Source organism: Sphaeramia orbicularis, chromosome 11 (genome assembly GCF_902148855.1).
Source record: "Sphaeramia orbicularis chromosome 11, fSphaOr1.1, whole genome shotgun sequence".
In the NCBI taxonomy this organism is placed as follows: Eukaryota; Metazoa; Chordata; class Actinopteri; order Kurtiformes; family Apogonidae; genus Sphaeramia; species Sphaeramia orbicularis.
Genome location: NC_043967.1, coordinates 14,179,126 through 14,196,716, shown reverse-complemented (window position 1 = coordinate 14,196,716; position 17,591 = coordinate 14,179,126). Strand labels below are relative to the sequence as shown.

The 17,591-nt window shown below is 37.5% G+C and overlaps 1 protein-coding gene across 2 annotated transcripts in view; it reads right to left on the bottom strand.

Annotated features, from left to right (window-relative positions):
* The window catches only part of vps50 (VPS50 subunit of EARP/GARPII complex), a 303,387-nt gene that overhangs the window by 42,164 nt on the left and 243,632 nt on the right, over positions 1-17,591 (bottom strand). The gene's annotated exons all lie outside the window — the stretch shown is intronic.

The window sequence follows — 17,591 nt, the reverse complement described above, 5'->3', positions numbered from 1 at the left end:
AAAAAAACACAACTTGCGCATCACTACCGCAGGTGCATCAGAATGAGTACATGCAGAGTGAAAGTGAAACTTATAGACGCTTTACTAATAACTCTAAGTCTCCTGCTGTTGTGCGGCTCATTTTCCTTTTCCCTGCCTTTGGGAACATTAATTTGGGGGGGCAGGATTTTTTTTACCTCCCCAGAACTGGGTTCGAATCGGCCCGATCTCGTGACTAAATCCAATCCAGTCCGATCTTCTAAAAACTGCTAGATTAGCAGCATATACCGAGCTTTAGATCGGATCGGGACATTTCATATATTCATCAATCATGAAGCGTGGTACACATGTACATGTATATGCAAGGATCCAAATACCTCAGCTTTATGTTTGAGCCAAGAAAAAGTCAGATAAGCAGAAACAGAAGCAGAACATCTGTATAGGAGACCAACACATAATCTAGTTTTACTACCTGATTACTTTGGTGCAAACATTTGAGATTGTCTTATCTTTCACCCCTGAATAGAAGATATATTTGACATTAAATGGCTCTTATTTAACCAGTCACATGCTACGAGTAATAATGTAAAAAACTCCCTTCTATCATTGACAGGCTGAGCTTTGCATAGTTAGAGGTGCATAGTTCAGAGTTCTCAGTTCTTTGGATAAAAGAAAGAATGAAATCAAAGTTTTGACAGATACAAACTAACTGGAATCAGGTGATAGTGAGACAGAGCTGTGGGTTTTGCGGCTGCGATATGAATTATTTCTTCAGTGGAAAAAGTATGCCGTGTGCATCCAAGCGTGGTAAAACACTTCTATGATGAGGTGCTTCAAATTGCGTTTTGTGCATTCGCCGCAGCAGTTTCACAGACGGAGCTGAACACACACACACACACACACACACACACACAGTATTCGCTCAGCAAATATAGACAAATCACTCAAAGGAATCGCAAATATAGCTAGAGGCTGCTTCTGTTATTTCCAAATGACATTAATTTGGCAGGTTATGGAAGACAAATAATGCCTGTGTTCATTTTCTCGCTGTGACGACATTTCACCCAAGTGTAAATGATCAACTTGTGACTTTATTACACACCAAAGCTGGGGCACTGTAATTTTGTAAGACCCAAAACAGGGAAGAAAAACATATGCAAACCAAATAGTGTGCATAAGCAAAAGAAAGCTATCGCTGAAACACTACTTTGTGGAGAGTAAAAGGTTTAATTTAAAGTATAGTGGGAGCATGCTGCTACTATGACTACTGTAAGCCTGGGGTCTGTTAGAACGCTGCACCGATGCTGCTGGACTCCAGAGACACTGGTTTGTCTTTACAGCTCACTGACTCATGTCACAACATTACTCGCAAACACTGCTGACGGAGCGTCAATGTGTGTGTGCCAGAGCAGGGTGAGTTAGAATTAAAGGATAAGACTTCAATTTTCCACCCAAATGGAAGAGGGAAAAAAAAAACACACACACAGAACAAACAGATCAACAACCAGAGAACTGAACACTAAAACATAAGACTCAGATCTCACTTCTGGAAAATCATGTCATGGCTCAGTACAGCTCACACAGTCTGCTTAGACCAACAGATACACCAGCAAGTCATGACAAACTAGGTTTCAGACTCTGTGGGTTACAATCAGCAGCGGCCTCAAAGCAGTGTGGGGCACAATTTGTTCACTTGCTGTAAAAAAAACAACTGAGAGGATCGCTGAAGCTTGATACTTGTTAGTCAACTCTATAAAATCTTCACACTTCAGTTCCAGCTTCCTCCACATTTTCTTTTAATCGCAGTTAAACAGACTTATTCAGTATTTACATGATCTCTACTTAGACGTACTGTACAAGAACATGATGGTGCTTAATTAATTCAAAGTGGCTGTTGACACAGTACAGTGGCACGAAATATCAGTTTGTCTGTTACCACAGAGCCAATCGGAGCCCTCGTTTATATCATGTCTAGACTGGTAACTTGTCACATCCTGAAAAGTACCAAGTCAATCAGATAACAACAGCAGAGATTTAGCTCACTCGGTAATGTATCAGACTGCAATGTGGAAGACTCAGGTTCAGTTCTGGGTTGAAGTAGCTTGTTTATTTATTTTATTCTTTTTTTTAAAGATTTTTAAATGGGGTCAGGAGTGTGTGTGTGTGTGTGTGTGTGGGGGTGCCGGCAGGTAAATCCAACACTGATTTAAATCAGTCGCTGGGACAATTTTCAGAATGCAGAATTCGTAGCACAACACTCAATACATTGAACTGACACAGAACTGAATAGTCACATGGCACACTGCTAGGGATCGGAATCGTTAAGAATTTAATGATTCCCATTCCATTATCGATATTTCTTATTGATCCGATTCCTTATCGATTCTCTTATCGATTCTCACTGGGTGAGGGAATGAAAGAGTACAAACGGGTGTGTTTGCATTAACTGTCTTTTATATTTTCATCTCTGCACAGAAAATAGAACATATACAGTATGTACAAATAATAATAACAGATGACGCCGGGCCCGGTTGGGGGGGGGGCGCACAGTGAAAGTGAAACTAAAGAGGCTTTACTAATTCCTCTATTGCTGCATTTCTACAACGTGGAACCGGTTCAACTCGGCTTGGCTTGTTTCCCATTGTTGTGCACCTCATTTCCTTTCCCTTCTTACCTTCGGAAACTTGTATTTGAGGAGTTACGACGTTTGTTGCCTGCACCAGAACCAGAACTGGACCCGGCTTCACTCTGCCACTACATTCACAAGCGTCGCTAAGTAGCATATCAAATACGTGACATTCCTGTAAATGATTCACATACTGTGGACAAATGTTTGAGGATATTGGAGGGATTCCACCCTTTTGAAGACATGGAAGCTTTGCAAGTTCCAAGTAAAGTGGACCTGGTGTCATCAGTTTCTGCCTCAATGCCATGTTGGCTACGTTCTGACCAAAACAATGCAGTGTACATGTGACGTCATCGCGCATGCACAATGAAGGTGGAATCGATAAGCAGAATTGTTAAGCAGGCAGGAAAACGATTCCAAGGAATCGAGCTACTGGGAACCGGTTCTCAAAAAGAACCGGTTCTCGATTCCCATCCCTACACACTGCTGCATCTAACATGTAGCTCCGCCCACCTTCTCCAACCTCCAGAGCAAAGAACACCATCTACAACAATAATTCCTATTTTATACTACGTACTATCACTAATTTGTCGTTGCTTCCATCAATTACTACAGTACTGTAGTTGCAAAATGCACAACAGAATCAACTGAAGTATACTCCATATATCACCACAGTACTGTGGCCACAAGAGGATAATGAGTTCATGGAACAGTATCCATGATTGGCTCTAGTACAAATGCTAACATTTGATTTGGCTCTGTGGCAATAGACAAACCAATATTTCATGCCACAGTATGAATTAATTAGTTAGTTAATTAATTAGTGTTTAGTTTGTTTCTGTAACCTGTAATTATAGAAATCATTTTATCAGGACAGTGGTAAGAAATCAGCCATCACTGCTGACTCTGTAATTAAGATACAGATCATTAGCCTCAGAGCATAATTACGTTGGCCAAAGTGTGATTTCTGCATAACTTTAGTCTTCTAACACTAACACTGCTGCTTCATTTTCATCATTGGCAATGACCTGAAAAAACATGACTTAGGCATTTATGCTATGAGACTAACGATATGTAGTTGAAGCAAATACATCAGACAATGACAACCAGTGGATTTCTTTGGTAAAATATAAATTATAAGTTATCACTATATCCACAAGCATGATTTCAGTGAATATATTCCTGTGAGAGACATGTCGTCTTCATATGAAGAATGTTTTTACACAGTAAGATAGAGGGTTTTAGGTGCAGACCCCAACTGCCAGTGAAGCTTTTTTTCACAAATATGGCAAAATATTTAAAAACAATGTGATAAACATGACATGCTGCGTACTTTTAATACCCCTCGGCCAAATATAGCGATTACATCTTTGAAAAGACATGTCGTTATTTGACCTTGAAAAAGTAGGTCAAGGTCACCTATTTTCAACAGGCTTCTGCTCCATGCCAAGACGCATCCACAGTATAAATTTGGTGCAGATATTTGAATGCATTCTTCAGATAATGCAATCATGTCGTCGAATGGACAGATTACAATACCCCTCTGACCAGAGTTGACCGAGGGGTAAAAACCCCGGAATATGGTTGAATAACAGACGGAAAGGTGTTACGTAGAAGCAGTAGACTCAGTCACAGTGATGTCAACCATCGGCCTCTGACCTGCAATTACTGAGATGACTATATTTGGACAAAAGTTGGAGCTGTGGGGTGTAATGAGTGATAGGTGAACTAATGCTAAACACTAGCGCATTTGATCTCGTCTCGTCTTGTTGGTCTAATCGTCTAAATATAATATACCACTGCTAGGGCTGCTCGATTATAGAAAAAAAAAATCACGATTATTTTAGCAATAATTGAAATCACGATTATTAAAAACGATTATTTGTTAACCTTAAAGTTGTTTATTTTTTTCTTGCAAAACAATGTAAGATATACTCTTTAAATATAAATAAAGCTTTTAACCATTAAAACAAAGTATTTTCATTTTTGTACGAAACAAAAAAATCTTTGAATGCAAATAAGTGTACTGTAAATTGAAGTATGTTTCCTTTTGTAAACAAATAGTGCACTGGAATTAAACTGCTCTAGACTTGCCATAGAACTGGAGCAATAAAAAAAAAACTCACGTAAAGTGCAAATTATAAATTCAAGTATGTTCAGTGTAGTATGAAACATAGTAAATTCAGTGGCGTGCCGTGAGGTTTAAGTTAGGTTAATATGGGAGTTGCAGCGTAAAGAGATTCGGAGACTGAAGATTGCATTGCGGACGAAGTTGTAGACGGAGTTTTTTTTTTAATGTGTTTTAGTTTTTCATAAGATTATGATAAAGGTCGCGGTGGTTAAATTTTAGATGGTTACAAAGGTTTGCTGTGTTACCGGTCGGTGCGGACACAACTACGAAACACTTTTTGCACATAATGGGTTTTTGCTCTTCGTCTTCTTCATCAAACCCAAAGTGATTCCATACAATTGAATTTGACTTGCCTTTTTTGTTTACCAAGCACTTCTGCTGCGATTCTCCTGCTATTTTTCCAGACCGCTTGGTACAACTTTCCTCTTGGGGTGGACCTGCCAACTAGCTGGCAGCTGTAGCTTAGAGGGGGGCGGGGCAGAGCAGCTCATGGTAGCTTGCGTGCGCGTGAATTAAACAACTCAAAATTAATAATCGTTTTTTCTCGATTACATAATTTTTGTAATCGTTGCGTGTAATAATCGAAATCGTAATTGAATTTCGATTAATTGCACAGCCCTAACCACTGCTATCCTTGTTCACAGCCTTGTCACCTCTCGTCTGGATTACTGTAACTCTCTCCTTTTTGGTCTCACACACAAATCCCTCCATAAACTTCAATTAGTTCAGGACTCTGCTGCTCGCATCATCACCAGGACCCCCTCCGCTCACCACATCACTCCTGTCCTCCAACAGCTCCACTGGCTCCCGGTTATGTTCCGGATTGAATTAAAAATACTTCTGTTGACATTCAAGACCATCCATAACCTGGCCCCTCCATATCTGTCTGATCTCCTTCATGCTGCCACTCCCTCTCGTACCCTCAGATCTTCCTCCTCCACCCACCTCACTGTTCCCTCTGCCCATCTCACCACAATGGGGAGCAGAACACTCAGCCACTCTGCTCTCCAACTCTGGAACTCCTTGCCACCGGATCTCAGAAACATCACTTCTCTCCCTCTTTTCAAATCCAAACTCAAAACCCATCTGTTTAGAACTGCTTTCTCTTTGTGAACGCAATTGCATTGTCCAAATTTTTAACCTGCCCTTTATTCTTTACTCTGTTTTATTGCTTGTTTTATATTTTCCTGTTTTACTGTACAGTGTCCTTGAGTGCCAAGAAAGGCGCCTATAAATAAAATGTATTATCATTATTATTATTATTATTACTATATTGTCGAGGTGTCTGTCAGGAATGAAATGTATTTTATTCAATAAAACTCTCAATAAAATAAAACTGACAATAAAGCTGCATGAAAAGCTGACAATCACAACTGACACTGAAATCTTGTTGATGGGTAATAGTTTACTCATCTAGTGGTCGTGAATGGTATTACACTTTAAGGTACTTCTTAAATATTGAGTCAATTTGTAGAAATTTCATTAAACCATTCATGAAACATCACAATTGATGAATGACATTCTGAAAACATAATGGGTCTGGCCCATGACGAAAATATGACACAGCTGATAAGTACTGACCATAAAAATTGATAAGAAATTCCTCATTATTACCAATATTTCAGTTTTGTTTTCTCACAACTGTATTTTAACCCATAAAGACCCAAAGATCCACCGGCAACCAAAACCATCTACTTATCTAACATGTTATTACCTGTTGATCCACTAATCCTATCAATACATGTAAGTAACTGGTGTAAAACGCAGTGTCGTCTTTTCATGGTCATCAGATATGACCCATTTGGACGTTCAGAGGCTCCGTAGTTACCATGGAAACATCATCATCTTCCACAACATTGATTCACCAGTAAAACCCATGGAGTTGGATCAATGACAGCAGATGGACACACTTGATTTATGTTCAGTTAATGATAGATTTTACTGAAAAAGTCACATTTTCTTCAGTTTTCTCTGTTTATGATACAATAGCCCTCAACTTTAGTTTGAGCTTCAGTGAACATCTACATCAGGGGTCTCAAACTCATTTTCTTTCAGGGGCCACATTCAGCCCAATTTGATCTCCAGTGGCCCCGACCAATAAAATAACAGCATAATAACCGATAAATAATAACAACTCCAAATTTTTCTCTGTGTTTTGGTGCTAAAAACCCCAATTAAATTATGAAAATACTTACTTTAATACACTATCCAAATAAAAAAGATGTGAATGACCTGGAAAAACTGAAATTTCCAACAAAAATAAGTGCAATTTTAACAATACTATGCTTCAACTCCAACTCCAAAAACACTAAACACTTAGTAACAGGCAGAAAATTGTTAAAATTGTGCTTAATTTTCTTTAAACATTTCAGGTTGTTCATATTTGTTCAGATTATTCACATTTCATTGTTACAGGATAGTTTGTATATGTAAATATTTTCATAATTTAATGTTATTTTTTGCTCTAAAAACAAGACAAAAATTTCAAGTTGTCATTATTTACAGACATAATGAAATACAATTTTTTTTTACATCAAACCGAGAAGAAAATATGGAGGTATTTTTTGTAGGTTATTATGCTATTATTATTTTACTGTAGATCATATTGGTCTCTATGTGGAACCTAAACTAAAATTAGTTTGACATGAATTTTTGTACTTTGCAAATTCATCCCATGGCCAGACTGGAACCGCATGTTTGAGACCCCTTATCTACATGATCAGTAAATTGAATACAGGAAAATACCTGATATTCACTTAAAAATGCAAAACACAGTGTATAATATTAGAGAAAATGGTGGTAAATCACATAAGAAAAGTTAAATATAGAGAAAAAACTTTTTGGAATTGCTGCAAAAGTAGTGTGGCTCCAAAATGAAAACACAGCATGGGCTTCTTAAAGACGGGCGCTTTTATTTAGCTTCTCAAACGCCGTGAAAACTAAAAGAAATAAAATACAATTGATTTAGGCACTTAACTGAAGCCTAAACAACATGAAATGTGAATAGCAAAAGGCTATCCTACCTCATGACCACCTGTCACTTCGGAGATTTCAGGTAAACAGTCTTTTCATTTTGTGAATTCTAAATAAACATGTGTTAATTAGAACAAATGTGATTACGAATATACAATGATACAAATGTACACAGTATTACAAGATACCTTATACAGCTAGCTTCCCTTAGCAGCTACTGCAGACGTGGCTTCGTCAAAGGCTTTAGCATGTCTGGGCTAAAACGGAACTTGAATCTTCTCTAACTCTCACCAAGTCTCGCGATAACAACGATAAATAGACCGAAATAAATAAAATGCTTTACATTAACCTCAATATAACAAATAATGCCTCCTATACATGAAACAAAACATATTTTTCATAAATGAAGATAATAACATAATTATAATATTCCATCAAATATTTTAACTCTTAAAACAAAACATAAATTTCTTCCATGCTTACACTGTTACACTGACTCTTACAAGTAGCACTGGGTCTTTATAGGTTAATGCACTTGCTGTTGATGGGTCTGTAAAGCATTTCTTTTAAAAAACATTAATCAAAACTTCTAGTCATATCAAACTTACATTTTCAGTTATAGTATAAAGAACAGTAAGAAGCCTAATGTGCTCTAATTAAATACAACTTCAGATATTATTATAGGAACTTTTTCATCACAAGTTTCTTTCAAAAGTAAAAAAAAAAAAAAAAGAATTCATATGCAGCGATTGTTATTTTTGAGGTCCTTGTAGTCATTTCATTCTAAGTATGTGGAAAATAATCAAAGCCAAACTGCGAGGAAAAAAAAAAAAGATTGTGTGAAAAACAGGAAAATATCATTATTTATGTCTCATTGCACAGTGTAGCCTGAAGTAACAAAATGGAGGCAGAAAAAGCCCAGCTTGTGGGAGAGAACAATTCTTTTCTTTGTCAGCTCACCGTGTTTTAATTATCTGTCTGGAGCCGGTGCTCACATAGAGGTGGCCCTTGAGTTAATGAACCCTTTAAGACCTTTTCCTTAACAATGAGGAAAAACGAGACTGAAACGTCCTAATAACAGTCTTTAGTTTTGTTTTTTTAATCAACACCACTCTGCGTCTGCATAACATTTAACAAATGTAATTTTTCAAGTCTACAGAACTTCAGAGATTCCCATACAGAAAACACTTTAATTAAATGCACCAGTGCTTTGCATATGACAATACTTTATTTACACAGTTTGGAGGATTATTTAATACTTTAAGGGAGGTTACACAGATTATGCTGTTCACATGTTCACAGGAATAATCTGATTACCCCAGAAATCGGATATAAATATCGTGTTGCCCGGTATTTTGTCATCTTCAATAAGTTCTTGTTCTATCTGCATATTTCCCCTCAGACATTGTTGTGTCATTTCCTCTTGATGTTTGCTTTAGTCCAGTATTACCACAGAATTAAACAAAAACAGGTAGTTTTCTACAGTCAGTTTTATAGTTTTATGCTTAAACAAAAATCAACCTTTGTAACATAAGGGAATATGAATTTCAGCTGTATAATATGGTAGTTACAATTCTTATTTACAGTTAAATTTTCATTGGCTATTACATGGTATTGGTTTGGTAATTACATGGTATTTCTACTTTGTTACCTATGTATAACTAAACTATTGTCCTGGTTATTACTGTGCTGCAAATAACATGCTACCAAAACAGTTTGCAGTTTGTGGTGTCACTGGACAAAAATTCCCTTATTCCCTTTTTTCATTACCCTTCTCTCCTTGGTTTCAGCTGCTGCAGCTTTAATATTTGAACTCATTTATTCTTGCTTATTCAATTACTTGTGCATAATTTGTTCCCTTGTTGTTTTTTGTGTCATCTCTCATTCATATGTCGCACCTGGGTCTTTACCACCAGACAGTGATGAGAATTCATTGTGTTCAATTATTTATGTAAATATTACAACCCAAAAAGACAAGGAGTCACAATCTGGAAGTAAGAGCTTTCTCCTTTCAAGGCAAGGTGGACACAAAAAATATTTTTGTAGTTTGCACAGAGTAAAAATAAATGCCAAGGAAATATCATGAGAAAAAAATGGGAGTGAAGGACAACCAGTCCTTTAAGACATGTCTTACAGACAATGTACTACAGTTATTACTTGGTAAAAGTCCACATCATGATTATGGGAATCTGCATTTGCTCAAAGCCTTGAGGAAGAATATGCTAACTTTATCTTGTCAGCTTCGCTTACATCCATTGTTGGGTGAAAAAACAGCTTGGTAAATAGTACATCTACATCATATTCAGTGTCCTTGTGGACCTTTCTATCTATTGAAGCGGCAAAATGGAGAGCAAATTTTGTTTACATCTGCGGGGTATTAAAGTGGTGTCTCCATGTGGACTGACAGTATTGTTAAGTATGAAGATGTCAAACATCAAAGCTAGGAGGCTTATCTACCCCTGTGTAATCATTAGAAATTAAGCCCAGTGAAAAAGAAACTTAAGAGAAAAAGAATGTCCAGGGAGGAATCTGTAAACAGATAAGAGCAAAGCTCTGAATACGGCTGAAAAACAAGGAGACAGTAGCACCATGACGACTACGTACCCCTGCTGTTTTCCCTCCGACAGATCAAAGACAAGAGGCTGACGTATCCGCCCGGCACAAAATGACTTATAATGAGGACAGACAAGTAAAACACATGCACATGTGGGCAATATTTGTGAGCTACGACTCAATTCGAAGACGTTTCGTTTCTGTTTTATGACACAAATACAAGACGTGTGATCTTATTCTCATAATGCCTCAGCAGTTAAGTTCTGTATCGACCAGAGGGAACAGGGCTAGTTTCCATGATAGCTCTGTTAGCTTAGCTCTGTTTTCAGGCAGAAAAAGCCACATTAAAAACTACAAATCACCTCAGTTTTCAACGTGATATCATGAAATTGCGTACATATACAAGCCACTTTTAACTGGCGCATTATAAGCTTTCCGTGTGTATGTTCACGTCATGTCAAATACCACACACTGACAGTTCAGGTTAGGGTTATGATTAGGGTTGGGGGTTACGGTTATGTGAACTGGAGATCTTAGCATAAATTGACATATGACCGAATGGCGTTGAATAACATACAAAAGGACGAAAATGCATACATACAGCATGCCAAATGCCGTAAGAACTGGTGTGACATACGTACAATGTGATTTCATGAGATCAGTCTCCAGTTTTTCATCTGATTTGTATTTGATCTGTTGGGAATCGTCCAAATAAGGTCAGAACTGTCACAGTTTAGTCTGAACTATGTATCAACAAACAGCAAATCAGCAAAAATAATAATATCACATAACTTTATACCTTGATCAGCCTCACAATCAAACTCACACATGTAGAAGAAACGCTGTGATTTCAGCATCAAACTCTTCATTTCGAGCTGTGTCCAGTGGTGACAACTATGGCCTCTATTTTTATCACTTTGTTCTTTAGATTCGAAAAGTTGTTTCTTAGTGGTTCAAAGGCCACATGGTGTTACTTTTCCTCAGCATCAGAGACTGGCAGAGTGACTCACTACTGCCTCTAGTGGTCACATAAACCCCCCATCACTCTGAATAAGTGCAAGTCACATCTGTATAATCCAAAACACTGGCATCATTGGCAAACCTTCACAGCTATTCTAAACACTCTAATGATAATTTAAGACATTAGTTCTATATTTGAAAGTACAGATACTGCATATAGCCCCTTTAAGCTACATATATTCTTTCAATAACCTCTTGGAATATGCACTGGGAAATGCATTCTTTGAAAATTACCTTTTTAGAGATATATGGATCTCACACGACAGTAGTGGTATAGTTTTATGATCTTACAGAATACAATGCTTAACTATAGATTAAAGTACGAACAGCTGCAGTTCACATCTCTACAGTCTAATACAATGGCATCTTTAGAAACACTGTAGTGATACTTTTCTGTAATTAAAAAAAAAAAAAAAAAAAAAAAGTGGCCTAAAAATAATTTGATCCAAATAAACCAAACATTTAAATATATCTTTTCATTACCCACACCACTCTGAGTTTGACAAAATACCTGGACCTTCAGGACTTCAGATGAGGTCTTTAAGGGGGTATTCACACCTACTTTGTTTGGTCCGTTTAACTCTTTAAGTGCCAGACAGTTAAGGGGCTAATAAGCCTTAAAAGTGCCACAGAATTTGGCCGTTTTTCAGTATTTCGCGTCGTTTTTATAATATTTGAAGAATCCTGCAGGAAACCGCTCGGTAACATCCGACCGATTGCTGATCAGATCCAAAACGCACCGGACGCAGGCGATTCATTATTGATCGTAATTTGCATAATTCATAATAATAATAATAATAATAATAATAATAATCTTTATTTATATAGCACTTTTCATACATTAAAAACTGTAGCACAAAGTGCTTTACATATCAGTTTAAAAATCAGTACCGCCCCACACCCACACCCACCCACTCACCCGCACACACACACATATACATGCAAACCCACATATACATGCAAACCCACAAGCTCACACATACTTAAGAAGACTGACTGAGCACGGGTAGACCAGAACAAAAATGTACAAGTAAAAGTAAAACATCAGTTTAGGAGGCGCTGTCTCAGGGAGCCATCCGCACCAGGAGGCAGCCGCCGACCCCGGCGACCAGGCACCAGCAACACAGCCCCGCATCCCAACTAGTGGGAGAGGGCCAACTGGGACCCCCACCCACCAGAAAGGAGCGGACCCCAGTGAGAGAAGGCGTCACAGCCCCCGGAGTCCACAGCCGCCCCCCGGCATGGAGGGCTCCCTCTGATGAAACACAGGAGAATAAGAAACATTAAAAAGATATAAAAATATTATTTGGTCGCGTGACCTCAAATTCCCGTCTGCTTGGTCTCAAAAGGGGGACACAGAAAGAATGTCATCGAAATGTGAGAAAGAAATGGGGGTGGATGGTTTGTTTGTACACAAATGTGGCGTGTTCTCCAAAGCCGATCTCATCGGCCCGTGGCACTTTACAGGTTGTTTTCGTAAAGCCGATTTAATCGGCCCATGGCACTGAAAGTGTTAAAATGGACCAGAGTTTGTTTCCCCAGAAAATCCAGACTGATTTTTAGGTGTGAATACAAACATGCATACTCTGATTCATATCAAACAAGCGGAGGTGGTCTCGGTCCGCTTCCAAATAAACTCTGGGCCGGTTCACTTCTGGTGTTAATATAATCGGCCTCGAGCCAAAACAAACTGAGAAACCATGTGCCTTTTTGTGCTTGACGAGCCACTGTAGGCGCTGGAAGTAGCCGAGCCATACGGGTAGTCAGAGCTAATAGCATCAGCCATGAGCTGTGGACAGACGTGGTGCAATGAGGAGACTGAATGTCTGATTGACATTTGGTCACATGTCCATATTACAAAACTGGCTCTGAATCAGCTGTTCTTGACAGTTAACATTATATTTTTTAATGTGTGTCTGTAAAAATAGAATACATATTCCAACAACAGATAACTGCACATAGGGTCTCCATGTTTGTTTTCATCAACACCTGCTGTCTCGGATTCATCCTGCCCCTGGCTTTTCTGTCCAATGCCAGCGCAGTTCGTCACATGCGTGCTTCTGTTTACACATTTTGGTTCACTAGCAAAAAGTGCAATGAGAATTCGATCTGACCCAAATGAAAAAATTAAAGTCTGCATTCAATCCAAATCAAATAAGCGGACCAAAGGACTTTCCAGGTGTGAATACACCCTAAATCAGGGGTGTCAAACTCATTTTAGTTCAGGGGCCATATGCAGCCTAATACGATATAAAGTGGGCCAGACCAGTAAAATAATATATATATACAGGGTGGGGAAGCAAAATTTACAATGAACATTTAGTTGTTTTTTCTCAGCAGGCACTACGTCAATTGTTTTGAAACCAAACATATATTGATGTCATAATCATACCTAACACTATTATCCATACCTTTTCAGAAACTTTTGTCCATATGAGTAATCAGGAAAGCAAACGTCAAAGAGTGTGTGATTTGCTGAATGCACTCGTCACACCAAAGGAGATTTCAAAAATAGTTGGAGTGTCCATAAAGACTGTTTATAATGGAAAGAAGAGAATGACTATGAGCAAAACTATTACGAGAAAGTCTGGAAGATACTATTAAAGAAGAATGGGAGAAGTTGTCACCCAGATATTTGAGGAACACTTGCGCAAGTTTCAGGAAGCGTGTGAAGGCAGTTATTGAGAAAGAAGGAGGACACAGAATAAAAACATTTTCTATTATGTCAATTTTCTCGTGGCAAATAAATTCTCATGACTTTCAATAAACTAATTGGTCATACACTGTCTTTCAATCCCTGCCTCAAAAGATTGTAAATTTTGCTTCCCCACCCTGTACATATATATATATATATATATATATATATATATATATATATATATATATATAATAGGATAAGAACTTTTGAGTGAAAAAAGTAAATTCCGTAATGAAAATGTTTAAATCTATGAACTGTACTTGAACATAACATGAACAAATATGAACAAACTGAAAATTCTTAAGTAAAATAAGTGTAATGTTAACAATATTACGCTTTAGTTTATTATTTATACATGTGCATCACAACTTACTGATCACAGTGGATCTACAAATACATAAAACATTAAATAACAGGGAGAATATTATTAAAATTCCACATACGTCTATTAAGACATTTCAGAATATTCACATTTTTTGTAAAAGGTTATTCTGTAAATGTAAACATTTTTATGAAATGTACATTTTTTTACACTAAAACAAAGAGAAAAAGCAGCAGTTTTCATTATTTATAGGTTATTATGATGGTATTTTACTGGCCTGATCCACTTTAGATTGAACTGACCTAAAATGGTTCTAACATCTTTGATCGTTAATATTTTCAGTGTGATTTTTGCATTTCACAAATTCATGTTTGACACCTGTGCCCTAAATGATACTGTGACTGATACACACTATTATGAATTACCTACAAATTACCAAGGGCGTTGCAATGGAAGCAATAAGTCTTGGTGTTTAAATGTTAACTTGGATATTGACTATTTTAAGACTAGATTAAATACAAGTATTCAAACCCTTTTTAAGCAGCTATGAAGTGTATTGCAGGTCACGGCTCTGACTCAGCTCCCTCACATTCTCTCTGTTTGTGCTGAGTCAGTCCCGCCTCTATTGAGTTTTCCCTGCACGTCCACTGGGTGATTTGTTGTGAATAGTTCAAATTTAAGAAACAGCCTGAGGCATTGTTGAAGTATCTGTCTGCACCAGTAGACACCTGAGGGGAGGTGGGTGATCCCTGTCAGCGTCACGTCTGCAGGATCTGTCACCGAACTGTGTAGAGTAATGTGATAGACCCTCCAGTGATGGACGAGTAAATAACTGTTAACCTACAAAGCAAAAACAAAAACTGAGTGCCTCTAAATATTACATATGTTCAGAGATAAATATTGACACAACAGCTCTTCTGTATACCTGTACACCTAGCACATCATTAATAACACAGGAATGAATGAACAGATGATGAATGATTATCTGTCTGTGTCGAGTAGACAAATCGAAGTGCGGCGTAGTGACAGCAGTGTTGCTTTAAGGTCTCCCGTGGCGACCACAGATAGAATATCTGTTCCCTCATGTGTTGGTTTGACCGCCTGCTAGTCTACAGCTCTACTACAGCAGAGGTCCATATGTCCCACAGTCACTCGAATGTGGAGATAAAAATGATTTTATGTTTAAAGGGGCACAGAAAAGAGTTTTTCAATGTACGACGGCACATATTTACAATAATTTTATCATTTCTGTAGCGGATTTTGTATATTAACTCTTATGTTTATTGATCCAGAAAAGAAAGAATCATAGAAAATGAGTCAGGAGTTTGTTTCACTATAGGGTCAAAACACAGTAATGTCACATCAGAGAGCAAACTTTAACTGATTACCATTTCAATGTTTATTTCACTATAAAGTAGCTCCTTGTTTTGGATAATTGCTTACGGTCCAACTAAAGCAAAAATGAATTTAAAGTAAAAATGTGGGTCATTTAGCAACACTGGTCTGTCAAATTGTCTCTAAAATGTCCAGTCAGAGAAATGTTGAATATTGTGTTTTGACCCTATATGTCAGGGGTCTCAAACATCCAGCCCAGGGGCATTTGGCCAAAGGTTCCAATGCGGCCTGTGGGATGAATTTGCAAAGTGCAAAAATTCCACAGTCAAGGCTGTTGAACTCATTTTAGTTCAGGTTCCACATACAGACCAATATGATCTCAAGGAAAATAATAGCATAATAACCCACAAAAAATAATCACTCCATATTGTCTTCTTGGTTGGATGTGAACAAATTACATTATGCCTATAAATAACGACAACTTCAATTTTTTGTCTTTGTTTTAGTGCAAAAAATAATATTAAATTATGAAAATATTTACATTTACTTACTATCCTGTAACAATAAAATGTGAATAACCTGAACAAATATGAACAACCTGAAATGTCTAAAGAAAATTAAGTGCAATTTTAACAATTTTCTGCCTGTTACTAAGTATTTAGTGTCTTTAGTGTCTTTGTAGATCTGATCCATGATGCATATGTAGAAATGATAAGTTGAGGCATAATACTGTTAAAATTGCACTTTTTTTTTTTTTTTTAAAGAAATTTCATTTTTTTTCAAGTTATTCACATCTTTTTTGTTTGGATAGATAATAGGTTTTTTTTTTTTTACACCAAAACAAAGAAAAATTTGGAGTTGTAATTATTCATAGGTTAATATGCTATTATTTTACTGGTTCGGCCCACTGGAGATCAAATCGGGCTGAATGTGGCCCCTGAAAAAAAGATGAGTTTGAGACCCCTGCTATATGTAAACTAGGGACTGTAAGATTCTCCAGTTTGTATCAGTCCATTCATAAAATGTTCAAAGATTCAAGTGGCCCAAGTGTGCATCTGATACAACTTTTGGGATGAAATACAGACGTGTTGTATCTCTGCATCGTGTTCTTTAAACCGTGTCTCCAGTGAGTCTGTCATCTTCGTTGTTGTCGGTAGTCGGTGAACTATTCTCACCAAGTCTTCAAACGATGTGAGTGAGTGGAAACAAACCTTTCGACTGCTACAGAGGCTGAGGTGTCTTATAAATGTACAACTGGAGACAGAACAGGAAAGAGGAAGTGGTTTAAAGTAAGGCCTAGTTTGATTTGATGTCCTGTCAGATACTTTTTTGAGGAAAAAGTTGGTGAAAAAAGTAGAACGAGATACTGAACTCCAGTACTAGAGAAACAAATACAGTATGTGATATTTTTTTAAGGTCACTTATAGTTTGCTATCAGAAAAAAAAACAAATACATCACATTAAGCTACATACTGATGCATAGATCTGTAACACAGGGTGTCCATAAAGTCTCTTTACAATTGAACTAATTTATTACAAAAGCAAATGAATAGACAAGTCTGTGGAAATTATTCCAAAATGAAAAGCAGATATTGAAGGTTTTTTTGCCTTATTTAATCCACCACTATATGGACACCATGAAGCACATCCAGACGGTTCTGGATTTGTTTCCATGTTGTCGGTATCATAGACTCATCAATGGTTTCAAACATCAGTGATCTTTTACTTCAGGTCGTTGATGTCCCGTAACGTTGTTCGATACACGATATCTTTAACATAACCTCATAGATATAAATCCAGGGCAGTGATATCTGGTGAATGAGGTGTCCAGGGAATTGAACCATCCCTTCTAATCCACCGGTCTGAAAATGTTTGATTTAGGAACCCACCAACATGCAGTCCCTAATGAGGTGGTGCACCATCTACCTGCAAAAGGATGGATGGCTGGAGGTCA